Genomic DNA, 26,796 nt, shown 5'->3' with positions numbered 1-26,796 from the left:
AAGATGTGGCATGAAGGAGTGATGCTTATCAGACAAAAACTTTCCCCCTTGTGTTTAAACCAGAGCCATCTTTCTAAATATGAATTTTATGAAGAGGTCTTTTATATTTCATAATCCTGTTTTTGTCCCATTGTGTGTGTTTATTATATATATTTTAGAGTTTTCATTAATACTGCACACTGATCCACATATCAAACTTTAAATTCGCTTTAATAATTGGTATTAATAAAAGATGTTGAGCGTCCTAGGACAGTATTCCCTGTGCCTCCAAAATGGCAACATTGAACCAAACTTAAGGACAAAATAGAGTTAAATACTCACCTTTAAAAAGAGTTGAAAACCACTGGGGCCAGCCCCCCTGTCTTGGTCTTATTAAGAGAAGACATGTCATCCTTACTATCTGGAGGACTATAATGCTATTACGTAAATTCAATAACAACCAAAAATTAAGCAACATGCTATATATATATATATATATATACACCTCCCTTCCCAGCTTATAAAAAATAGTTGAGAGAAGATGGGGAGACTCACAGGAACTGTGGGCATCAGCCTGCTGAAGCAAGAGTTTGTGAGAAAGATGCTTTCCATCTGCAAAGCCAAGTGATGGGGTCACTGAGAGAACCACGCACAAAGACGACTCTGCAGTGACTATTTTTAAAGCTACTTTTGATAATTTTTAAGTTGTGCTATGGTCTATGCTAACTCTGAAACTAAGGTTTTTCCCTTACTTTTTGCCAAGAAAATACTTCTTGGACAAAGAGATTACACATTTTAGAAAACCTACTTAAAGTGCCAAACCCAGTACATTATAGAATTTTGTGCCCTTTTGGTGTGTCTTTCTCAACTTATCACTGATATTTTGGATGAAGGTTTGAGAACAGATTTCTCTATACTTTCTTTTTTCTCATTCCCCTCTTCCTTCCTTTCTTTCTTTTATATTTTCCATACAAAAATATCGCTTTAGTTTAAAGTATTTTATATTTAAAATAAGTGGAATGTGTATGTGCATTTCAGGAATGTTCATAAAATGAACACCCGTGTGCTCACCACCCAATTAAGAAATGTAACATTTCTAATTCTCTTGAAACTGGCTGTGTCTGCCACTCTGATTTCATTCCTTTGCTTCTTCCCCAAGATTATCACTATTCTAAATTTTGTGATTTTAATTACTTTGTTTTTTATTTCACCATGTACGTATATATCTCCAAATGGCATGTTGCTTAATTTTTGGTTGTTATTGAATTTATGTAATAGCATTATATTGTATTTTTCTGTAATTTTCTATTTTGCCGGAGAATATATTTGTGGCATTTATTATAGTTGATGGCCTGTAGCTGTAGTTTATTATTTATTTGTTTAATGTTGCACCATATTTTATTGTATGAAGTCACCACAATTTAGGTATTTATTCTCTGCTACGTAAGCATTTGGTGTTCTATTTTCTTGCCATTATGACCGATATTTCTATGAACAATCTTGTACTCCTGGTGCATGTGTGCAAGGCTCTGTTTTGAGCACATTCTGAGGAGCACGATTTTATGAAATTTTTGCATTTTCTTTCTGTGAATCTCATTCATGATACTTTATTTATTTTAGGATTTTTTATTTTTAAAAATGTTGTGAGCTAATGTTTATTGTAATCGTATTGATGAGAATTTTAAAGGCCTCTGCTTAGGATGCATTCTTCCAGAGATGGTTTGCATATGCCATGTGCCTTAGGTGAGGTTCTCTAGAAGCAGAGCCACCTCAGGAATTCTTGTTTATATTATTCATTGAAAGAGTGCTCCCAGGAGAGCAGCGGGCCAGAGCGGGAGTCAAAAGCTCAGCACAAATAGAGTCTCGGCTGGAGAACAGCCTGGGCGGGTCCTGGGGAGGCTCTGAAACATGATTTGCTCCACAGAATCGGTCCGTCCGTGAGGTGAGATGGACAGCCTCTTCTACCCTTGTGTCCATTTGTCATTAGCTATGGATCTATTACCCATGGTACCGAGGGGCCTTCTTGGGGAAGTGGCTACTCTTTAGCAGAGGGTGAGTCTTCAAACAAGGCAGGGGCTATGAATAGTAATCTAACATTTACAGCAAATGGTAGACAGGTGCACAGCTGGTAGAAAGGACCTTGGTAATGAACCGGCCTATATTCCTCTGTAGTCTCCTCCTCGTGCCCCTCAGATCTGCTTGCTTCTCAGTCAAGTTTACTCCATCGAGCCCTGGCCAGTGTGACTCAGTTGGCTGAGTGTCCTCCCATGCATGGAGAGGTTGCCTATTTGATTCCCATCAGGGCACTCGCCCGGGTGGATTGTTCAATCCCCAGTAGGGGGCATGTAGGAGGCAGCCAATCAATGGTTCTCACATCGATGTTTCTCTCTTCCACTCCCTTACTCTCTCTCTCTCTCTCTCTCTCTCTCTCTCTCCACACACACACACACACCTCAAATAGATAAAGACATGTGTTTTTTGTTTTTTTTTTAAAGGTTCACTTTATCCAGGCAAAGCTTATCAAAGATTCTGGTTGGTTATAATTTCCAAGAAACTGTACTTGAGCAAAAGTGGGGCCCCCACTCATGAAGTTTGTACCAGAGCCATTACCGATGCTCATTATCTGCCCACGCCACTAGACATTTTAGGCTCTCCTCTCCTAGCACTTCTGCTCATTAAAGAGGCTTGCCTCATGTTTTATCCAGATCACATGCCTGAGGTTTCTTAACCCTGGATTATTATGCTTTTAAGCTGTGGTTATTGTACGAACACATTTATAATTATACTAGAGGCCCAGTGCATGGATTCATGCATTGGTGGGGTCCCTTGGCCTGGCCTGTGGGGATCAGGCCCAAACTGGCTCTCCAATATCCCCCGAGGGGTCCTGGATTGAGAGAGGGCAGTTCTCGGGTGATGCACCCTGGAATCAGGCTCCCTCCTGTCTGATTCTGGGCGCATCACCCAAGAACCGCCACTGCCAAGTGACCGCAGCTCGTTGAGTGTCTGCACCCTGGTGGTCAGTGCGCACCATAGCTACTGGCTGGTCAGCCGGTCAGCCTGGCAGCTGGTTGGCCGGTCGCTTAGGCTTTTATATATAGAGATTTAGTCATGGTGATGTCAAGAAATGCCCAGTGGGTCATCTGAGAGCCAGGCCCTAACATATTCTTACCCATCCCAGTATACAAGAGATACCCTCTTCTTCATGATCATCATGGTCCTTTACCTCAACAGTACCTAACTCCTTTCTTTTTCTGCTGTCTGTGGGCTGAGCAGCAGCAGCTGTAGCTTTGTGTGTAGCAGGACTCTGACTTTTCCCCCTGGTAAAAGCATCTGCTTTCTTGGAAGCAGTGCTTCTAGACTCACAGAATCTATTTGTAGTTTTCATAGGAATATTTTAGGCTGGATAATTCTGATGAAATACTTGCTTTCCTTCATAATTTTTGAGGACCAACAATAAGGGCTGAGAATATTGCAGAACATAAAGGAAGCAAAATCTTTGTCTGTATGGAGTTTTTGTCCTAGAGGTGGGAAGATAGTTAATGAAAATAAAAATGGAAGTTTTACTGTGTAAATGCTATGGAAAAAATAAAGAAATAAAGAGGTATAAGAAGTGTTCAAGAGGAATTGTAATTTTAAATAAAGTCTTATGGGAAGACCTAAAGTTTTCAATAGGACTCTATTGAATAGCCATGAATATTGGGGGAAGGATGTTCTAGGGTAGCAGCAATAAGTATGAATGCTTTCAAGTAGAAGCATGCTTGCAGACAAGGAGAAATGATAAGAAGAGTGGTGTGAATAGAACAGAGGATGTAAGAAAGAAAGTAAGATGTTAGGTCATTACAAAACAGGTGAATGAAGGAGATTAAAAAATAGAATAGATAGCTCATCAAAACACCAGTGCAATGGCTTTGTGCTCTCAAAAGCAACCCAATGCAGAATTGTGTTATTCTCATTTTTAAAAATGATGTAGAAACACTTGTAGAAATCCAGAGTATTTGGATTTGAAAAATGAGATATCTAAAAATCAGAAAATGTCACCTGCTTAATAAAATCCTCTGAGCTTTGGGGACTACTAGTAAAATATCCCTTACACATTTGAATTAGTTTACTGCTCAAACCACCAGAGATTCAGCCCTGAACTCTCACAGTTGTTTTGAGCCAGGCATTTTATGGGGGATGGTGATTAACTCAGAGGAGTGTGACAACCAGTCAGAAAGTATAAGCAGTATTCCCCCCTTGGAAGCAATTACATTAGGTACAGCTTCAGATGCTGTGGATCAGAGAGGAAACCTTTCAGTTTAGGACTCGAAGTTCTCAACTATATATATATTCAATAAAATATATATAATCATTAATCTTAGAAGGTTGATATGTTTTCTTGCCTTTTCTTCCTCTACCCATATAGCCATCATTGGCTATTCGGGTAGGAAAAGAATCTGTATTTAGTGTGATAGACCCATAAACAGGTGAAAATTATATACAAAGAGGAAAAGAATAAAAGTTCTTTTGATTAGCTGAAATTGAGTATATGTTATCCTCATTGTCATACAAGGTAATTATTAATCTGAGTTAGACATTTTGATTAAATTGAATTTTTTTTCAAAGAAAAACTAAATTTAAAATAAAGATGATTTTTAGTTCAAAGCCTAATGAGAGAGCAAGCCATTTAATTTTTTTGGTAGCTTTTCATTTGTTTGTTGAGTCACTTGGTAATTTATTCCTTTATCTAACCAACTACCCAGTAACCAAAATATGTATTGTTTGTTAAGTGTTGGATGTTAGGTCCAGTTCTGGAGATATTAAAGTGACCAAAAGCAACACAATCTATGCCCTGTGGATCTTACAGTATAGTTGGGAAGGAAAAACATTAATGTGATAATCAGACAAATAAATATCTATACTAATAAAAGAGAAAAATGGTAATTGGCGTACGACGATACCCTTTTCATTGGCTAATCAGGGCTATATGCAAATTAACTGCCAGCTAAGATTGGCAGTTAACTGCCAACAAGATGGCGGTTAATTTGCATATGTAGGCACAATGCAGGGAGGTGAAAGGGAAAGCAGGAAGAAGCCCCCTGCCACTGACAGTGATCGGAAACCCAGGGGGGAGCTAAGAGCTCGGGGGCAGGGCAAAGGCGGCCCTGGGGCCGCCTTTGCCCTGCCCCCCAGCCATGATCGGAGAATCAGGCGCCTTTGCCGCCCTGGCCAGTGATAGCAGGATGTAGGGGTGGAGCCAGCGATGGGAGCTGGGCACGGTCGAAGCTGGCAGTCCCGGGAGCTAGGGGTCCCTTGCCTGGGCCTAAAGCAGAGCCCACGATCGCGGGGCCGCTGCAGCTGCGGGTCCCCGCTGCCCGAGCCGGACGCCTCAGCCAGAGGCGTTAGGCCTGGGCAGGGGTGGAGCCTGCAACCGCGGGGAGCTGGGGGTCCCCTGCCCAGGCCTGACACCTCTGCCGGAGGCCTCAGGCCTGGTCAAGGGGCCGATCCGGTGATTGGTGATCGGAGGGTGATGAGGGTCAACTCCTCTGGCCGAGGCATCAGGCCTGGGCGGGGGGCTGAGCCGGGGATTGGGGGGATATGATGGTCCCCTTGCCCAGGCCTGAAGCCTGGGTCAGAGGCGTCAGGCTTGGACGGGGGGTGGAGCAAGCGATCAGAGGGAGATGGGGGTCCCCTGCCCAGGCATGATTCCTGGGCCAGAGGCCTCAGGCCTGGGCGAGGGCCAGAGCCAGTGATCGGGGGGAGATGGGGGATCCCCTGTCCAAGCCTGACACCTCTGGCGGAGGCGTCAGGCCTGGGCAAGGGGCCGATCAGGTGATCAGAGGGTGATGGGGGTCTACGCCTCTGGCTGAGGCATCAGGCCTGGGCAAGGGGCAGAGCCAGCAATCGGAGGGGTCTGGGAGTCCCCTGCCCAGGCCTGATGCCTGGGCCAGAGGCATCAGGCCTGGGCTGGGGGCAGAACCAGTGATGGGGGGAAATGAGGGTCCCCTGCCCAGGCCTGACGCCTCTGTCAGAGGCATCAGGCCTGGGCAAGGGGCCGATCCTGCGATTGGAGGGTGATGCGGGTCAACGCCTGAGGGCTCCTGAGGGACACTCCCCCCCCCCCCCCCACACACACACCCAGTGCACGAATTTCGTGCACCGGGCCCCTAGTTTGCTTATAAATGGCATTAAAGTGCTGTAAAGATAAAATTTCAGGATAAGAATATATAAATCGTAAAATAGATGTGGAGGAATCAGGGTAATCTCTTCTGGGGAAGGGACCTTTGAACTGAGATCTGAATGGGGAGTGGAACTTAAGTAGATAGAACACTCTGGAGCTAAGAGCAGTCACTGTTGGAGGGTAAACAGCAAGGATTGTGGCACACAATTTGCAGGGAGAGGGGGCTGGGGCAGATCCTCTGGGGCCATATTCAGAATGCTTGTTCTCTTATAGTTAAAACTGTTTGCTCCGATTTAGCTAGGGTATTACTAGGTTCTCTTGGGCTGGTTTATAGCTGATTATTATGTGCATCACAGTTTAAGAACTTTGGTTTATAATTTATATTGTTCAAAGCACCTTGTTTATGAAAACAATCATATTAATGGCCCGAGAGAAAGAAAAATGGCCATAACATAAACTGACTCAATTTTGAAGTTTTAACCACACATTTTATGACATAGTTTATTGAATTTTCAAAGTAATACATATTTATTTGAGAATTTTGGTAAGAAAGAAAAATGTCAAGAAGAGAAATCAAGTCACCCATAATTTTTCCACATAAAAATGATCAGATGGCATCTGCACATCTAATTTATGAGCATATTAAACATATTAGAGATCTTGGTGTTCATTTGCTTATTTAATTATTCATACATTTATGGAGATAGACGAGGCATGTGAGAGACTCTGCTGCTCTGAGATGGTGATTCTGCTTTAAATTATGCAGATCAAATTTCTTTTTTTCCTGGAGTTTATTCTTCCATATCTTGATTTTTCTTCTTTATATCTTAAGACTAGAGGCCTGGTGCACAGAATCATATACTGGTGGGGTCCCTCAGCCAGGCCTGTGGGGATCAGGCCAAAACCAGCTCTGCAAGAGGGCACAGGCCAGGCTGAAGGACCCAATCGGTGCACTATTGGGGATGGGGAGGGACCGCAGGAGGGCTCTAGGGTGGTCCGGCCCATCTTGCCCAGTCCCTATTGGCCAGACCCCAGCAGCAAGCTAACCTACCAGTTGGAGCATCTGCCCCCTGGTGTTCAGTGCGCATCATAGTGACTAGTCGAATGGTCAAACAGTTGGACACTTAGCATATTAGGCTTTTATTATATAGGATATCTCATCCTTACAGGATAGTGCATGAAACCCATATGTATACACAAAAGGATAATTTTAAGGCAAACAACTGCGCAACTACCAACTAGGACAAGAAATAGAATGCTGTCAGCCCCTCAAAGCTCTTTATGGGTCTCCAAGATTACAACCTCTCCTCCCACAGAGGCACTTCTCTCCTGACTTGCTATGCCTAAACAATAGATATTGTTTTGTCTTTTTTATTTTGTAAAAATGGAATGCTACTATGGGCATTCTTTTCAGTGTGATTTGCTTTTTACCACTGACGTTTTCTCTTGAGATTCACCTGTGTTGTCATATAGGATTGCATTGTATAAATATACTGTGATGTATTTCCCTTTTGTTGTTGATGAATTTGGGTCTTTCCAGCTGTTGGTTATTATTGACAAAGCTGCTGTGGACATAATTTTACATGTATTTTCATTCACATGTGCAAAATTTCCCCAGGGTACATTTCTAAGAATGGAACTTTAGGGGTCATATGATAAGTACAAATTCAAATTTACTTTCCCCACACTTAGCAATATAACTAGCAGTAAATGATGTATACTTATACTATATCTACAAACTATCCACAAACACATGAAGAAACATTATAATCATGTACTCTAAATTACTTTAAAAAAACCTTTGTTAGATTTTTTGAGATTATTCTGTTTGTTAATACTAATATAAACACATTTGGGTAATAATTTTATTTACATTTAATATTAATTATTAAATAAATTTATTAATACATTTTGCTCATATTCAATTTATTTACATAGTCAACAAAAATGAGAATTTTTGAGGTAAAAAAGATTGAAATAGTGAAGTTTGTATCATTCAACATTCACTGAGGAAAAAGAAAATCATACCAATTGTAATTAATTATTTGTATAATTATTTACAAATTACAAGTTAATACTTACTTTACCACTTAGCTGAAGGGAGATCCAGGCATTTCATGCTTAGTATCTCCTGTTCCTAACAGTACCTAGCATAAATAAAAATATGATATGGTCTCTTCCTTTAAATATGTTCTTAATTTAGATTTCATATTTCAAAACTTTGAACAGAAAGTGTAAAAGAGTTTGAAAAATCAATGGTGATAACAGGTATCCTTGTTGTTTTCTTATTTTAATGATGGTTACTCTAGTGTTCTGGCATTAAATATAATATTGACCGCCGAACCGGTTTGGCTCAGTGGATGGAGCTTCGGCCTGCGGACTCAAGGGTCCCGGGTTCGATTCCAGTCAAGGGCATGTACCCTGGTTGCGGGCACATCCCCGGTGGGGGGCGTGCAGGAGGCAGCTGATCGATCTCTCTCATCGATGTTTCTAACTCTCTGTCCCTCTCCCTTCTTCTCTGTGGAAAATCAATAAAATATATTTTTTTAAAAAAATATTGACCTTTAAAAATGGTTTAAAAATTACACGGCAGATATTTTCTTTATATATATTTTCTCTAATTACTTAAAGGATTGAGATTTGTTTTCAGTGTAGGATGTATTTGCAGGTATAGAAGTAGGGAAATTCTGAATATTTAATGTTAAAACAAGTGAAGTAATCCTACTTATTTCTAGTATAACTTTATTTATTTGGATTAAGAAAGGGATAATCTTTCACTGAAGTTCCTCTCTCATGTATTCAAAATATACATTTTTTTTGTGTGTGTGTGTAATGAACCCAAAGCAGAGCACATCTATTATGAGTGGAATGAATCTTACTATTTGAGAAAATTGTTTATAGTTTCTGGTATTGGTGGGTTTGACAGTCACTGAATGAAGTTATGTCATTACTGCATACTTTCATGGTTTTAAAAAAGATGAAAATAAAAAAAGCATTTGTTCTCTTTTGACTGAAAACAATTTATTAATTGAAATATATTTAGTAATTTTTAGCCATATACTGGATACTGTGAGCTAAGAGCAAGCATTTAATAATTTATTTGGGGAAATATATTTAATACTAGAGGCCCAATGCCCGAAATTCATGCATGGGGCGGGGGTGTCCCTCAGTCCAGCCTTTGTCCTCTCACAATATAGGACCCCTTGCTCCTAACTGCCTGCCTGCTCGCTTCTTACCACCCGCATGCTCGCTCCTTACTGCTTGGCTTGCAGCTCCTTAGTGCTGCCGTGGAGGCAGGAGAGGCTCCCACCTCCACGACTGCACTCGCCAGCAGTGAGCCCTGCTTCTGGCTGAGCTGTGCTCCCACTGTGGGAGCACACTGACCACCGGGGGTAGCTCCTGCATTGAGCATCTGCCCCCTGGTGGTCAGGGCGTGTCATAGCGACTGGTTGTTCTGGTCGTCTGGTTGTTCCACCATAATGGTTGCTGGGCTTTTATATATATAGATACTCCTATGATCCTCATCATCTAGCAATAATTAAAGGAAATAAAAGAAGTCTTGAATTTATTTAACTTAGAGTAGAATTTGCTAATACTTGTTTACTCAGAGCTGTATTTCTGAACCATTTTTCAATTTTGTTCTCTAGGGAGCTTTTTAGATTTTTTTTTTCTAATTGATCTCCACTCCCTTGAAATTTTAATACCACAAATATACTGTATATCTGTTAATATGCTTATGTTTCTGGGATTTATAGATAAAGAGAATGAGATTTTTTTCATTTTCCATGAACCAATTTTCGCCCCCTTAGGGGATGATGTCACCCTTGTGGAAATTGTATGAATCATAGAGTATTTTTGTCACTCTATAGTATCTGTTTCTTAATACTACTATTCTTTTCCTGTCATTAATCATCATTTAGAAAAGTCCCTAATAGCATATCAAAATAACAGACCTCAAGGACTTGGAGGAGCTAATATGATCTACTAGATCAATTATCTAATTTTAATGAGTTCACATGACAAAATACTATTAAAAGTACTATCAATCCATATTTTGAAATAAAAAAAGCACATAGAGCACAGATTGGGCCCCGTTTTGGAAGTATGAAACTTTAGGCAAAGAACAATAAAGTCAATCATAAAAAATGGCAATTTTGGGCTGATGTGTAGTAAGACGCTAGAGTGTCTTCATAGATGCTCTCATTGCATGTTCGGTATATCAGATGGACAGACAGTTTTTCTGTTCTTATTAATGTATGGTAAATATTGTGACTTGACCTCCCATAATCCTTAGCATACTTTCTTCAAATTATTAAGATTTGGGGCTCAATTTTTCTTTTTGACCCTCACTTTTAGCAGCATTTTTCTAAATTATTAAATTCAAGTTCAAAAATAACTTTGAAAGATGAATGAAAATCATTCTAATATTTCTACCGAGGTGATATAGCATTTTTGTTTATGAAAAAATTTCTTAAGTTTTTATTTGAGAACTCAGTACTCTGATAAATAAGATCATAACCCCCAAACAATTCAACTAAGAAAACTGAAGGAAAACTGATCTTAAATGTATTCATAATATAAGGTTGACTTGATTAGAACTGTTGTCTTGGATTATGTAACTTGAATATTATTTCAATTAAAATTGAAACTTGATTTGTGATCAAATGAGAACTTTACTTACAACCTAAAATAACTGCCTGGTCAAAGACAGCTCTGAGAATGACAGTCACGTTTTTTTTTGCTAGAAGTATTTAATTTTTTTTTCTGTAAAAATATGAAGAGATTTTAACAACTGTTAAGTTAAAGCAGTGAAAGTTCTGCAATTTCAAAATTCAAGCTGTTACTCTAGAAAAACTAACGACTCCAGTTCGTCTCCCAGGGGTATTTCATCAAACAAGTTATTTTGTGATCATAGCTTGCAGTTATCCTTTCCTTCTTACTTCCCACACAGATTTTCTCCTGTTTCTCTGAGCTGCTGTTCAATCACTTATACTTTTTCTTCCATGAAAGTCCGTTGCTCCATTATAACATGCCATCTCCTACTTCCTCTCAGGCTGACACATATTTTTGCACTTTCTAGTAACTTTACCTTTTTCAACATTAAGATGGACTTGTCTCTGTTATTTCTTCTGCTGTTGGTATTGTACATATGTGCACATGCTTTGTTCTTATCTGTGTGTGAATAAGTAAGCTTTTATTACATACTCATTGTGTTCACTTTTATTACACAAGTGTGTGGTTTGTTTGTTTTTTATATACTTTGGGATTTTAGTTTTCTTTTCTTTTTTCTTTATTGATTAAGGTATTACATATGTGCCGCGAGAGCAAAAAGATATAGTGTATTTTGATGGCTTCTTGGTGCTGAAGTAGTATCTGTTTATAATAAATGCTCAACACATTTATTCAATATGTTTGTTGAATAAATGAATCATAAATAAATTACCAGGAAAAAGAATATTTGAAAGGAAAGAAACCAATGAATATTTGATATTATTTCTGAAAGTTAATTGTATTCAATATTTGACATGTATAAATTACTTTGAAAAATCCCATTATATGTGAAATGTATCATCTATATGTACATGAAAAAGATGCCTTGTCTATCTTTGATCTCAGTGTCTTCCAGTGCTAGCATTCTAGAGAAGTATTTGTTATAGTGTTCATAACAATGTTTGTTAAACAAGAACAACAGTAAGGGTGGTTTTACATAAATAACATATATTTTGAGATAAGACATTTTCAGAGTTAGAAAATAATACATAGGCTATAATTATTACACAAATAACCTAATAACTTAATAAATCCTCTTTTAATGAGGTTGCAACCTTTACCTATACTTGAGCTCCATTTCTCTTTATAACTCCTGTGAAATTTGTTTCAAATCAGGAAAAAAATTTGTTCAGTTGATTGATTTTCTCAGTGAATAATTATAATTTCAAAATACATTATAAATGAACTGGATTCCTTTCTGACTAACAGGTAACACTCAGTTTCCTTAAAATACTCCCACAGATAAACATTTGCAAAAGCACATTAATTTCATGTTTGGGAAAAGAATTAAGGGGCTGATTATTGTTTGTATTATATTTCCTAAAAGCAAGAAATTGTTCCCTAAATGAGTCAAATTTTATTTCCTAAGAAATACCTTTCAAAACTATTAATACTTAGAAAAGTATTATCAGTAAAATTAAAATTTTTGTATATAGTAGAAACTAGAATAACTTATATTTTATGACTCTTCAAAAGAAATTTCATGTCCATTATCATTTTTTATCTCTACAGCAAGCCAGTGTAGAAAAATGAGCACCTGTTATTTCTACTTTACAGATAACGAAACTAAAATTTCAGAGGTAATAGTCTCACCCAAGGGCATTCAGCTTAAATCCTGAATTTTCCTGACTCCAAATTGTCTTTTTTTTTTTTTACCACTCTGATCAGATAAGTATCTTAAATACCAATTCAAATTAGTCTTTCTGTTTGTTTATCCTACAAATGCAGTTTCCCATACTCATGAACTTGTACAGGGGTGAGCAAATGTAGGTTTACAGTTTGTATGGAAAAATAACACAATAATTAATAAATAAATAATAATGTAAATTAAACTGTGTTTTGCATACTCACAATTGTATGCCAATTTTGCCAATCCCTGTATTTGAGGGAAAAGTTCTTTCATATATCCTACAATTTATTTTATTATTAAAAACAGAACTTTAATTTTTGTTCAGTCATACCAAGATCTTAGTCTTGGTCCTGTGAATACCTTTCTTTCAAGTCACCAAACCATAGTGCTCTGTCATTTTTATAATAATACAAATTATTAGGCCAGTGGAAAATACTTTTAACATCTTCTATAGTTTTTACTTTTTCATATTGTGTGTTCCATTTCTGTATCACTAATGTATTGGATGTCTCTATAATAGGAAGTCATTTACTAAGTAATTCAAATCTGGTGATGATATTTGGATGTTAACCAAATAAAATAAACAGGACACAAGCCTGGATATTAAATTACCAAAGAAAATGACTACTCAGCTAATCACTCAGGATGAACATGTCTACTTCTCCAAATAAATTGTTTGCTGGGATGGGCAAAAGTGGGTTTATAGTTGTTCATATGGAAAATTATAATAAGAATAAATAATAATACAAGAATAAACTCTGTTTTGTGTACTCATAACTATTACCTTGCAAAGTGGAACATAAGCTTATTTTATATAATGACTTCTGTGGTTAGTTCAACCCAACCTATTGTATTAATAAAGGAATTACAGTCTTGCAAAATGGAATTAGGCAAACATTTATCTAGTCTATCAATAGGAACATCCTGGACTCTTTCCATGTAGTATGTTGTACCTTTTGTATTTTTATAGAACCTTGCTTTGTGGATCCTTTCTATGAGTGCTATTGGCAAAAGGCCTTTGACTTTAGAGTTGTCAGATGATTGCTTATGCCTCTGGACACACTGGGGAACTGTAAAATGGGTGATCTCCCCAGAAGGGTACTGACCTATCTCATTGCTCTAGGTATTTTCTTTAATGTCTCAACTCTGGCTTCTCGCAAAGCCTTAATACCAAATTCTCATAGGGAAAATTTTTGTGATAAGACCCTGTTCTTGTTCATAAAGCAGAGGTTGATTGTGAAGTCACAGTGTTTCCTGAAGCAGTGTTCAAGGTCTCTGTGTCACTTGTCCTGTCCCTAAAGACAATGAGAGACTTTGGGCTTAGGCTATGGGGAGCCAGAATCTTGGGTTGACCAAGCCCTGGGGCATATTGCGAGCCTCTATATGCTTTTCCTTTTTTTCTAGAGACAGTGTCTCTGAGTGGGTAAGCAAGGTAACCTAGATGAAAACTATTGAGGATAATATGAATTAAATTTTAAACATATCTAAATGTTAATAGCCTCACTGAATGGCCCATGTCATAGGAAAGACACTCGTATGTTTTTGTCAGTGCTACAACTGCTGTGGACGTGACTGGGCTGGATCTCTCTCAGACCCCAGAAATTTAAATCATCAACTCAACTATTTGGACACTTTTCAGTGCATCATTTGCTTTTTTCTCTTCATGAAATGTCTTGGTTCTCTGCTACCTGTGCTCCCAGGAGCCCCTAGCTACCGTGTCAAGCAGCCCATCCCATCATGTTTAATTCCTTATGACTTAGACTCATTTCTATAGCTGATCCTGAGCTCAGTATGACAGTAACTTCCTTTGAATGTTAGATAGTCGGTCTATATAATTAACATATAAATACACATCATGTGTATACTTCTGAGTTTTGTGATACTGCCAGATGGAGGTTGCTTTGTGGAGTGTTTTCAAGGCAGGCAATAATATACCATCTCAGGATGAGAAAATATTGTTACCCCTCATAGACAAAGATGATTTTCTGTGAGCTAATAATGGATTCTCACATGGCTGATAATTGTTCATGAGTCATGCTTTCTAGCCAATTTGTTATCTCTCTGTAACTGTGTTTTGTGGTATTTTATTGAAGCACAGTGACTTCTATTTTAGCAGAACAAAATTATTATTTCTGTTTACTTTCATTTCAAATTAGATCATAATGGAAATCTTTGGGTGTAATGAGCTTTAAAAACTAATTCCTGTAAAAATGATCCACTTAACCTAAATAATAAAAACCTTAATCTTGGTAGCATAAATTTCTGTATCACAAAGAAATAATAACCATTTGAAAATATGTAGAAAATGTGGCCTCCTTTTGTGCTATTATAACAATGAAGCAAGCTTGTCCTTATGTTTTGACAAATGGCACCATATGTATGATTCAGTTCTGAATGCTGAAACATTGAAACTGTACTTGAACAGATTTCATTCTTGCTAAAAATGCCTTGAAATATTTTTCAGAAAACCATTTAGAGAGCAGTCTTTTCCAAACTGGAGATGCTTGTCATGCTCAGTGTCCGTCTTAAGCTCAAGGCTGAAGTATTTCTTTATTGGCTGACATGTAGGAGCAGTTTAAGGTGAAATTCTCATGGAGTCTCATTTGGCTGTTCCACGGAAAAATTAATAAATAAATGAGTAATGAGAAAGTACAAGTTTATAAAACTCTCATCTTTTAAAGCACCATTTGCCCTAATAACTATATTTATGCATACATTATTAAACACATTTAGAACTATCTCTTGTAAGCCAAGCATACATCATTTTTCCACTGTTATTAAAACTGAACATTTCCCCCCCCAAAATTAACCCAAAATTTCAGGATTGAAAAAATACTTAGAGGTTATATACTTGTAATTACTAATCAGTGCACGACTCCCTTCTATAATGCTCCTGATCAGTCTTCAGCTTTTCCTTTATATTACCACAGCTTGCTCCTTCTACTTCACAAATCCACCTACTTCATTTGTTTAAACATCAAATTGAACTTGTTTGAAAGTTCTGTCTCATGTCTTTATATATTAATACATGTGTTTACCTATTTATTTGTGTATATATGCATCTACTTCCAGAATTAGAATAACATCTGCTGCATAACTTCAACTAATTGAAAATAGATAACAAGGAATCACATGACTATTCTTTCTATGTAATGGTCTTTTAAATATTTCCATACACATATCTTATTTTAGACCCCTCTTCTTCAGAATTAATATCGATTAATCTTCAAAAGCAGGTTCTTACCTTTATAATCCTTTGAAGACTTTCTTCTATGTATTACAGCTTAATTATGGACTTGTACCAATAGGTGAGTCCCATGGCTTGTGTGGGACATTTCAACGGGAAAGAATGTCTTCTTCAACATTGAACAACCCTATGGTTTTCCCCGACTCTTTCAGTGTGTGGCAACTATTTTGTAGTAGTACTTAGTTGAAAGTACTTAGTTGCACTTAATATTGGTCATTTGATCTCACCCAAATAAAAATCAAGTTCCCCCATGAGTGAGAAGCTCTTTGACTGAGTAAACTAGACTATATTATATTTTCCTCTTTTTGTCCCTGTGTGCATAATGAACTAACGTAGGTGGCTAAGAAGATGCATGATATAATGCTAAATGTAATTATTTTCTATATACCATAAGGCTTCCTTATGCTTCCTTATGAAGACTGTGTCATTAAAATACTAAAATACTAAAGCAGAAAAAATGAGAAACACAGTGTTTTAAATTTTTTTCTATTGCTTTCTCTGCAATTGTTTGGGCAGCTTCACTTTTCTGGCTTCTCTAAATGTAATTTTCCCAATATCTAGAGTCCCGCTGCTTCCTAAACAGTGTGCCAACTTTGTATTAAAAACAGAGCAAAGTGAAGCAATTCAGCAAAGACTCAGTGGTCTCAGATCTGTAGTATAAGAAAGAAAAGGCTTTTTTGAAATGACGATTCAAGATTGCCATCTTCTTCCTCAAGTGCTTTTACTGAGGTGAACTTGTTCTGAAGCTTGTCTCAATTCTCCTGCAAGGCCTAAAGTATATACTCAGATACAAAGGCAGCTAGCCATTCCCTAATCTCTCCCTGTCTACATGGTGGCTAATCTCAGCTCTCCTCTGCAGTCTGGCCCTCCTTCCTTCTGTGGACTTGCTCTGCTTCTCCATGCATATGGCCACCCAACAGCTCTGAAGTGGCTGTAGCCACACACTTCTATAATACTCCCTAGACTAGTGTATTTCAGTATCAAGTGAAAATTCCTGAGATTCCCTAAGTCAACGGTCGCCAACCAGTGGTCCACGGACCACTGGTGGTCCTGAAGTCCGAAAGGTTGGTGATCGCTAGTTTAAGGAAACCTTTGGCCTAAGTAACTGTGGCTTAAGTTTAAATATGGCTTGTGTGGGACATTTCAACAGGAAAGAATGTCTTCTTCAGCGTTGAATAGCCCTTTGGTTTTCCCCAACTCTTTCAGTTTGTGGCTACTATTTTGTAGTTTTCATTTTTAAAAAAATATATTTTATTGATTTTTTACAGAGAGGAAGGGAGAGGGATAGAGAGTTAGAAACATCGATGAGAGAGAAACATCGATCGGCTGCCTCCTGCACACTCCCTACTGGGGATGTGCCCGCAACCAAGGTACATGCCCTTGACCGGAATCGAACCTGGGACCCTTGAGTCTGCAGGCCGATGCTCTATCCACTGAGCCAAATCGGTTAGGGCTAGTTTTCATTTTTGATGAAATTAAAATATCATAAAATATTAAGGGATGCTCATGCTTTGAGGTATTGGAAAAATTGAATTTTCTGGACCTCGAATGGATGCCTTAGTTTGATTTCTAGAAAATGCTTCACTGAGTGCATTGGGCCTTGATATGAGGATCCTCTAAAAGGGCTCATTATAAAAATCACACAGACCTGAATAAGTTCAGTTTCTTAACTTGGCCTTTTATTCTTCATACAGATTTATGCAATTAATTGTTTGTAAATTGAAATGTCAGACATTTCAGAGGATTTGTACCTTAAAATTAAAGAACAACAGAGTTCAACTTTAAAAAATAAAGTCAGGAATGCACTGTGCCAAAATAGCATTTGCCCTTATAATGAAAGTACTTAGTTGCACTTGATATTGGTCATTTGATCTCCCCCAAATAAAGATCAAGTTCCCCCATGAGTGAGAAGCTCTTTGACTGAGTAAACTAGACTATATTATGTTTTCCTCTTTTTGTCCCTGTGTGCATAGTGAACTAACATAGGTGGCCAAGAAGATGCATGATATAATGCTAAATATAATTATTTTCTATATACCATGAGCAAAAGAAAGCAAGACTTCCTTATGCTTCCTTATGAAGACTGTGCCATTAAAATATTAAAATTCCTTGGTACTTTTCTTAAAGCTTAAGCTTTATTCAGCACTGACCAGTCTTTAAATTGAGGGTAAGAAACTCAAATCATGACTTGATTGATTAGGGATTTATGTGCCCTTCCACCTCTTTACATCATCTTTCCTGACTAATTTGGATATCCTATTTATCAACCAGTGGCTCAGTGGCTTTTAAACTTTCCATCTTTCAACGCTTTGAATCAGTCTCATTCTTAAAAGTATACTAGTTTGAGACAGGTCCTTCTAAAATATGTTTCTGTGGGGAGAAATCCCATTTTGACCATTCACATTTTGAATTAAGGAGGAGAGTATATATATATATATATATATATATATATATATATATATATATATATATATATATATAAAATCATAGAGGAAGGGAGAACAAGAGAGATATAGAAAGATCAATGATGAGAGTCATTGATCAAGTGCCTCCTGCACCACCCACACTGGGAATTGAGCCTGCAGTCCAGGCATGTTCCCTGACTGGGAATCCAACCGCAACGTCCTGAATCATAGGTCGACGCTCAACCACTGAGCCATGCCAGCTGGGCGGGAGAGAGCCTTTGACATAATATAATGCATCTGGTCTGCTACAGTCTGCTCTCACTATGGTTGTACACTGTTCATTGCAGATATAGTGTGCATGGGCCACATTTACACTGGGACTCACCTGTCGGTACAAGTAGACTGTGGCCTGACTTCTCGCTAGTATTGACCCTTGCTCCAGTTGGAAACATGGATATGCATAGTGCCCTGTGTTAATCAGAGACTCTGTCAGTCTTTGTTGAATTAAATTGAAGAAGCTTTGCTCCAGTATAAGATCTTTTTTACAACGGGGATCTGGACTCTTTCATGCTGATAGTTGACCTTGATTAGTCCTGATTTCTGTATAAATTTTGGCTTCTGAATGCTGGCCTTGACCTTAACTAGGTTCTACATTTCCCTTATGATTCCTGCTCTTGGTCTTTCAAGTGTCTATGTGTCTATCACCATCCTCACTTCCCACTCTTTTGCCTGGTAGGAGAGTCTCAGAAGAGAAATTGAGTTAAAACTCTGTAGAAAAGAAATTAGGTCATTGTTCTCCTTTGCTCCTTTACAAGAAGGCTGGTCATGAAAATAGTACATTTTTTGTTTAACTGGAGATCTTGAATATTTAAAAAGAGTGAAAGACCTTTAAGAAAAGAAAAAAAGTCTGAATAATTTTCAAAGTATAATAGAGACTGAAGACAACAAGTTGTTTGGGGGGTTACCTGAGAAACACAGACGATTCCCTGGCAACTGGCATCAAATTGTTTTACTCTACACTTGATGTTTTCTGGCTGGGTCATTTGCTCTGTCATCTCTCAACCAGTCCCTCTTACTGAGGCTTCTATTTCAAGAATCTGTGCAGCTTACTTGTCTGCTCTCTGGTTGAGGGCGTAGATTGCAAATTAACATGTATGTAAAATTAAAGGGAGGTTTGTGAAGGAACAATGAAGGTAGATGTTTAATATACACAATCTTCTAACAGAAGTAAATTTAAGAAGCTTTAAAATATGCGAGGTTGCTTCCTTGTGTCAGTCAAACTGACTGGTTGTGAAACATGCCAAATAACATTATCACTGATTTATCGCACTCTCGACATAAATATGCAGGCACAGTGAAATACAGCACCGAGGCACTTCAGGCACATATATAAAAATAGCTTTGAAGCATATTAAGTCAGAATTAACCTAAAAACGCCACTGCTTCCCACTTCACAATACGCCTAGTCACAGCTCTGTGCTTTGTGAATCTGACTACTGCAGCCTTGAATTCGGGTGGGAATTGCTGCCCCTCTGAGAACAGCAAGGACTTAAACCACCAGCCTTAATTCTCTTAGCCCTGCCTCTTCCTGAGCTCTCTGCTTCAGGCTTCCTGAGACCCTGACCCATGGCCATTCCATATGCTCGCACAGCTCCAGATCTCTGTCGATGAGGCTCCTTCTCCCTGAAGTCTTTCCCCCATGTCTGTCAGCTCTGCTGACTAATTCCTTCTCATTCTTCTGGTACTGATCCCGACCCATCTTTTACCTTCTTAGGTAGCAACAAGGACATCTCTTCCCAAGAAAGCATTCTTTGATCCTCCTGAGCTGGGTTAGATATTCCCTGCACTGCCCCACAGGACAACATGCTCATTGGAATCTTAGTACTGACAGTGTTGCTCTATGTATATCTCCCTCACCAGACTGTAAGTTCCTAGAGGGAAAAAGATTGCTTGCTTCAGTGCCCCGGAGGCATAGGCAGGTTTGAACATCTGGCAGGACCAGCCTGAGGGAAGTCCGTACTGATACTTTCTCTTCATGTCTAGTAATCTTGATAGCACCTGGTTTCCTCTAAGGCAGGTTTTCTCAACCATGGCATTGTTGATATTCCGGGATGAATAAATCTTTGTTGTGGGGGTCTGTCCTGTGCACTGTAAGATTTTAGCAGCATCCCTGACCTCAACCTATTAAGTACAATCAGCCCCAACCCCAGCCCTACCTCCCCCCCCGCCCCCCCCCCCTCCGCCGTCAGGTGTGACAACCAGAAATGTATTCAGACATTGCCACACATCCCTGGGCAAAGGGTGGGACCTGTGGTTTTCCCCAGTTGAGACTTGCAGCTCTAAGGTTATTCATCATACATATTCTTTAAAAATGTACTACTTCTTCAAAATTATTGATAAATGTTTCCTTTAAATGATATTTTCAGGGGAATGAAGCACTTTCATTCTTCCTGGTCCCCCAACCCTCTGCTATACTTCTACAGCGTTGGGCATATAGTAGGTGTTCAAAAATGTTTGCTGAAAGTATTAAAAAATGCCCGGGGAGAAGACATTTCTCAGTGATTGAATTGCCTTTTTGTTAGTTTGCCTCTTTTTCTGCTTCAGTTGGAACAATGTGAAAATTGTCCATAGACTATATCCCTAATCCCATATGGCCCATAAGGCCCACATGATTCCAGGCCTTCCTACTGATTAGGCTCATCTCAGATGGTTTTCCTTTTCAGCTTGAAGGATTCCTTCAACCTGTCAATCTTGTATCTCCTTTGAGCCTTGGGATCTGTTGTCTTTTCTGTCTGGAATCCTGCCCCCCCCCCCTACCCCTTTACTTACCTGCTAATGTGAATTAGCATGCCTGTGTTAAAAACTATAAAAATTTATATTCAACAAGATTTGAAAAGAGAAGGATTTATTGGAAGCATGTTATGCACATCATGCTAAGAAGGGCAGGAGAAATAAGGCCCTGGGGACAACTGACACAGGAACTTAAATGTTGCCTGGATCCCCTTCCTGTCTCTGCCTCTCCTGTCCCTACCTCTCTGATATAATTTCATTTTATTGCGCTATGACATCCTTCCTCCACGGCCAGAGAACAGAGACACGGCAATGTGCTGAGCCTCCCTCCTTAATCGACGATTCTACTGTTATCAGTGGAAGTGAGTTATCTCTTTCCCCTTTAAGTGCTTGGGGTTGGGTCCTCACGATATCACAAGAAAAAGAATTTTCTGAGACTTGCACGGGAAGATGAGTGATTTTTATTTGCATGGAATTACATCCTTGGTTTTCCAAAGTCCCATTTCCCTTAACCCAGTTCTGGAAGATATGCAGTTGGCATTCAGCAGAGATAGAAGCAAAACCAGCATCCAAAGCTTCTGTTCCATGGTGGAGTTGGGGCCGGTTTAGCAACAGGCTAGTTACAGTCCATTAGTCCATTGTTTGGGGTCCACTTGGCTGTGGGCCATGTGGGCGAATGCAGGAGAGCTAGGAGAGTGCGCCCCCTGTAACAAGAGTCCCAAGAGAGCAAATTTGTTTGTTTAGGGGATCAAGTATCTCAAATATTCCCAGGCTTGCGGTGGCCCTGCCTACCCTGGCCAATGACCTGTTCCCAAGTGTGACTGACAGAAAAGTACCACCCTATTTCACCAGACTTTACTAAGCATCGTCCCTTCCCCCAGCGATCTGTGGGGAATAGACTGGCAAGTGTTAAACTGCAGCTTCCTGGCAAAGCTGCACAGATGACATACCTATGTACTATTAGTACTTGGCCCTCCCTTTGCTCCTCTCTAGTTATTTGTAACTAGTTCATTACAACGGTATCACTACCACCAGAGAGGCATAGGTTTTCTTGTTTTAAGTGTAGTCACCGGAATTGGTTCACATTGGGTCAAATAGCCATGCCGTGCCAGGTTTAATCAGCTCTGGCTGTGGATTAGGCTCACATAAAACAGATGAGGCAGCAAAGAGTTATTTCTGAATTTTGTGAGCCACCTAGTCAACTCAAATGTTGTCTACTCCACTGGCTAATTATTTGCAATCCTTCAGAGCTCATCTCTGATATCAATGCTTCAAAGAACCCTAATTAAAAGCTCTTGTAGCACTTTGCGTTTCTTTATAATACTAAAATTATGATTACTTTCTTATTGATATAATTTGTTTGCCATCTCTCTCCCACTTGAATGCAACCTTCAGGAGTGCAGGAACCACATGTATTTTTTCTGTGTTATTTTCAGCAATTAGCATAGTCTTGCTAAGAGTACATATCTGATTAGTAGTTATTGAATGTAGAAATGAATTCTTGGACTCAGTCACAAAATTCCTAGCAAATCAGACATGTAAGTGATATATTAGAGAGGAAATGTTAAACAATTCCAAATTAGTTTTATTTAAAGGAATATTAGTGATTTCAAGTAATACATACTGTGCCCTGAAGAGTGTGGCTCAGTGGAGCATCATTCCCTGCACCAAAATGTTGCCGGTTCCATTGCCAGTCAGGGCACGCGCCTGGGTTATGGGTTTGGTCCCCTGTCAGGGTATGTGCTGGAGGCAACTGATTGATGTTTCTCTCTCACATTGATGTTTCTCTTTCTGTTTCCCTTCCTCTCTCTCTAAAAGCAATAAAAGCATTTAAAAATAATATACATTCTGTCAACACCCAGATTATCACTCATTTTTGAATACTATTGCTAAAATGATTATATATCAGAAGTGCTTTGCAATTTATGTAACAGTAAGGTTAGCCCCAGTGGCTCAAGGGTTATGATGTGACTAAAAAACAGCATTCATTTTTATCCCTGTGAGGAGAGATGCTCAGTAGTAGAGCAGGAATTACATATGGAAATAACAAAGTGTGTGACATAATCTTTCGTTGTTACAAACTCAAAGAAATAGTAATAATAATAAATTAAAATGGCTCTGAAAATAGAATATTGGTTGCAGTTCCTATCAAATCTGTTAGTTGTTATGTCATTCACAAGATATAGATAAGTTTAGAGATGAAAGATATGGACTGATCTATTAGAGTGTATGAAAAATAGAAACTTTGGTTGGTTAATAAAACACCACAAATAAAATTTAAATACAAGAAACAGACTTCAAAAATGTTGATGACAGATAAAGGGGTAATATTTTTAAATACATTGAGCACCTTTTACTAGTACAAATGAATAAGGAAAAAAAAAACCTGCAAACACTTTTGTAGGTTAGCTGGAAATTCACAAAGGAAGGAATACAAATTCCCAATTAATATACTAGTATAAACATATAAAAATTGGTTCCATTTCACTCTTAATTTGCTAAAAGCATAACAGTGAGATAGATGTATAATTAGAAAATATTCTGAATACTAAGTAATAGCTAATTTATGGTCAAAAGACATTCATGAACTTGTTTTGAGGGATATAATTAGAATAACTTTAAGGAAGCAATTTGGCACTATTTTGTAAGAGCTTTGCTTTTGTTAGAAAATAATTTTCATCCAGTGTCATTGAGACCCTCAGTGTCTTAGAAAACCATTTCGTCTAACAGCTGGTTTAAGGAGGAAACTGTAAAGTTAAAAACTGGCAAAGATATACATTAATTCACCCAACTGTTATGAAGGAATAAGGAGTTTTCCTGGAGGTGGGTCCTCGGAATTGAGTTTGGCCCTATCATCCCTGTATGCATCATCTAAATTTCCAGGTTGGAATTCAAGAATCTAAGACACTTGCAGAATAATCTGTGTAAAATCTTCCCAGATCTCATTTTTCCTAATGTTTTATGCATTTTTTCACTCATACCTAACTCCTCAGAAATATATATTTTAGTTACTTTTCTTTCTTGAGCCGTATTAAGGCTTTCCACATGCAAACAGCATCAGTTTTTATAATGGTTAATTAAGTTATGTAATTAAGTACAACTGATATAAACATTTTTGGGGGCACAGGCAACTGATTTTTGGTAAGTACATAATTTAACCAGTAGGATCAAGTAGCCAATTTCCAAGCATATATTGCTATTGGTGTTGGGAAATCCATTAATCAAAAGCTTAGAATCGAGCACCTCAGATTAACCAGAGTTGTCTAACTGGAAGTGAGTTAAGGGAATGTTTGCAGTACTTACCATTATTTCAATACTGACGATGCTAAGTGCAACTGTACAAGTACTATCTCTCCAATGAACTATAGGCCCTGTAAGGGTGGGTGCTACATCTATTCCAAAGCATATTCCTAGAGCCTATGATAGTATTTGGCACAAAATAGGTGTTAAACACCTATTTTTTAGGTTGAACTAAAGAAGAAATAGAATGTTTGTGCTCTTTCATTTAATAATACTTCACTTCCATAAATCTTAGGAACAATTCAGACCAATATGTTTAAGAATAATTATTCAGCCCGGCTAGTGTGGGTCAGTGGTTGAGTGTTGACCTATGAACCAGGAGATCATGGTTTGATTCCTGGTCAGGGCACATGCCTGGGTTTCAGACTTGATCCCCAGTTGGAGGCATGCAGGAGATAGCCGATCAATGATTCTCTCTCATCATTAATATTTATATGTCTCTCTTCCTCTCCTTTCCTCTCTGAAATCAATAAAATATATTTTAAAAAAGAATAATTATTCAATGAGTTTTGACAGTTTAAAAATAGCTATAGGGTTACTCATTAAAGCATTGTTTGTAGCAGTATAAGATGAAAATATCCTAAACATTCAACAGTATGAAAATAATTAATTATGGTGTGCCTGGTAAAATATTATCTACTTATTAAAATCATTTGTTTTTTAAATGTTAAAAGTCTCCTTTTTCAAAGAATGTAGGAAATGCTCAAAATTTGATGTTTTTAAAAATTACAGTAAAAACGATGTAGATCATTATTCTAATTTTCAAATTAATATAGTTACTTATATCTGCATAGGTCGAAGCCTGGGAGGAAAGCACATTCCTGTTCACAGGGGCTCAGCCTGGGGTGTGTGTCACTTTTATTTTCTTCTTGACACCTGTTCACATTTTTACTCATTGTTTTATAGTCAGAAGAAGACAGTCATGTTTGAGGTGGAACTGATTTTCTTTCCTCAGGCAAGGAGAGGAAATAGATTAGCATTTAGTTAGAAATGCAAAAAATAGTCAAGGCAGAACAGCTGAGACAACAAAAGCAATTACGGAGGATTATAGTCACAGAGGAAGAAAAAATTCAAAAATTACTGAAAGAAGAGGTTGTGTTCCAAAAATTAAGTTTTGAGGGACTAGAACCATGAAAGAAATAAATTACATGATTTGATGTAAAGAATAATTGCTGAGGCTTCAATAAGTTATACAGCATTATTGATTTTATTGATTAGGGAATAGTAATAAAGAGAAATGGCTGTCACTTAATCCAGAAAGAAGAAGAATCTTGTCAAATGATAAAATCAACTGCTGGCAGGATTTTAATGCTGGATATGTCTTGTACTTTTCCCCCAACTTATTATTTGTCTATAATGTTTGTTCATTATTTGAAGTTATCTAATTAGGATGGTCCCTCATGAGTTTATGTTTTCCCTGAGAAGAGATGTTTGAAAAGATGTATTGACCTCTTAGCAAAATATTGTATGAAGCTTTTACACCAGGTCACTATCCAACTGTATAGAGACTTAGAGCCTGCGGGTGTGCTCTGTGGGAAGTGGCGCGGCAGACTGGTCTGAAGGCACATCAGTGTGCTAGAGCTCCCTCTGCAGAAGCCGGAGTCACAGGGTCAGGCTAAGGTCAACATTGTGAATCAGAGGAGTTATTCATAGCAGAGATAAGTGCTGATGTGCAGGTGAGAAATCCAGCAACAAACCGTAACACCAGACAGCTTGGTGCTATTCATTTACTGACTTCCTGCTCATGCTGCCAAATTCTCATTTCTCTTGAGTGGGAAGAAGCAGGAGATATCTGTAAGTAGACACATTTCCACAGCTGGGCCCAGGAGCAAAACAATGAGAGTAGGGCAAAAGCCGTATCTCAGCTATGTTGATTTATGATGAGAACTAAGTGAGCTAATGTGTATGAAAGTATTAAAATCAGTGCCTGCATATGGAATAAACACAGTGTAAGCGAGAAAAGGGAATGACGAATTTCAGCGAGAAGGGATAATGGTAAAGGGACATTCCCTGGAACTTAAAGGATGAGTAGAATTCTAATGATTTCATTAGGTACAGTGATTTCTGTCCTTGGTTTATTGACCAACTTTGGCTCTATAAGAATCACGTGGGAAACTTAATAAGAAAACAGGAACTCTAGGCTCTACCCTCGATCTTGCAGCGGGGCTACATAATGTATGTATTAAGTCTCCACAAATTATTATGATGCACAGCCAGGTTTGCGATCATTGAAGTTGGAACAATAGGTCGAGTATGACGGCATAATGAAACGCAGGAGGTATGGAGGTTTGTGTGAAGTAGAGTCACCCAGTTCTTTTCTTTTTCTTTTTTTAAAAATATATTTTTATTGATTTCATACAGGAAGGGAGGGGGAAAGAGAGATAGAAATATCAATGATGAGAATGATTGATTGGCTTCCTCCTGCATGCCCCTACTGGGAATCGAGACCACAACCCAGGCATATGCCCTTGACCGGAATCAAACCTGGGACCCTTTAGTCTGCGGGCCGATGTCC

General features: G+C 38.4%; 1 protein-coding gene across 3 annotated transcripts in view; it reads left to right on the top strand.

Annotated features, from left to right (window-relative positions):
* The window catches only part of TAFA2 (TAFA chemokine like family member 2), a 472,775-nt gene that overhangs the window by 326,056 nt on the left and 119,923 nt on the right, over positions 1–26,796 (top strand). The window lies entirely within an intron of this gene.

Source organism: Myotis daubentonii, chromosome 2 (assembly GCF_963259705.1).
Source record: "Myotis daubentonii chromosome 2, mMyoDau2.1, whole genome shotgun sequence".
Lineage (NCBI taxonomy): Eukaryota > Metazoa > Chordata > Mammalia > Chiroptera > Vespertilionidae > Myotis > Myotis daubentonii.
This window is presented reverse-complemented; position numbering and strand designations above follow the sequence as displayed.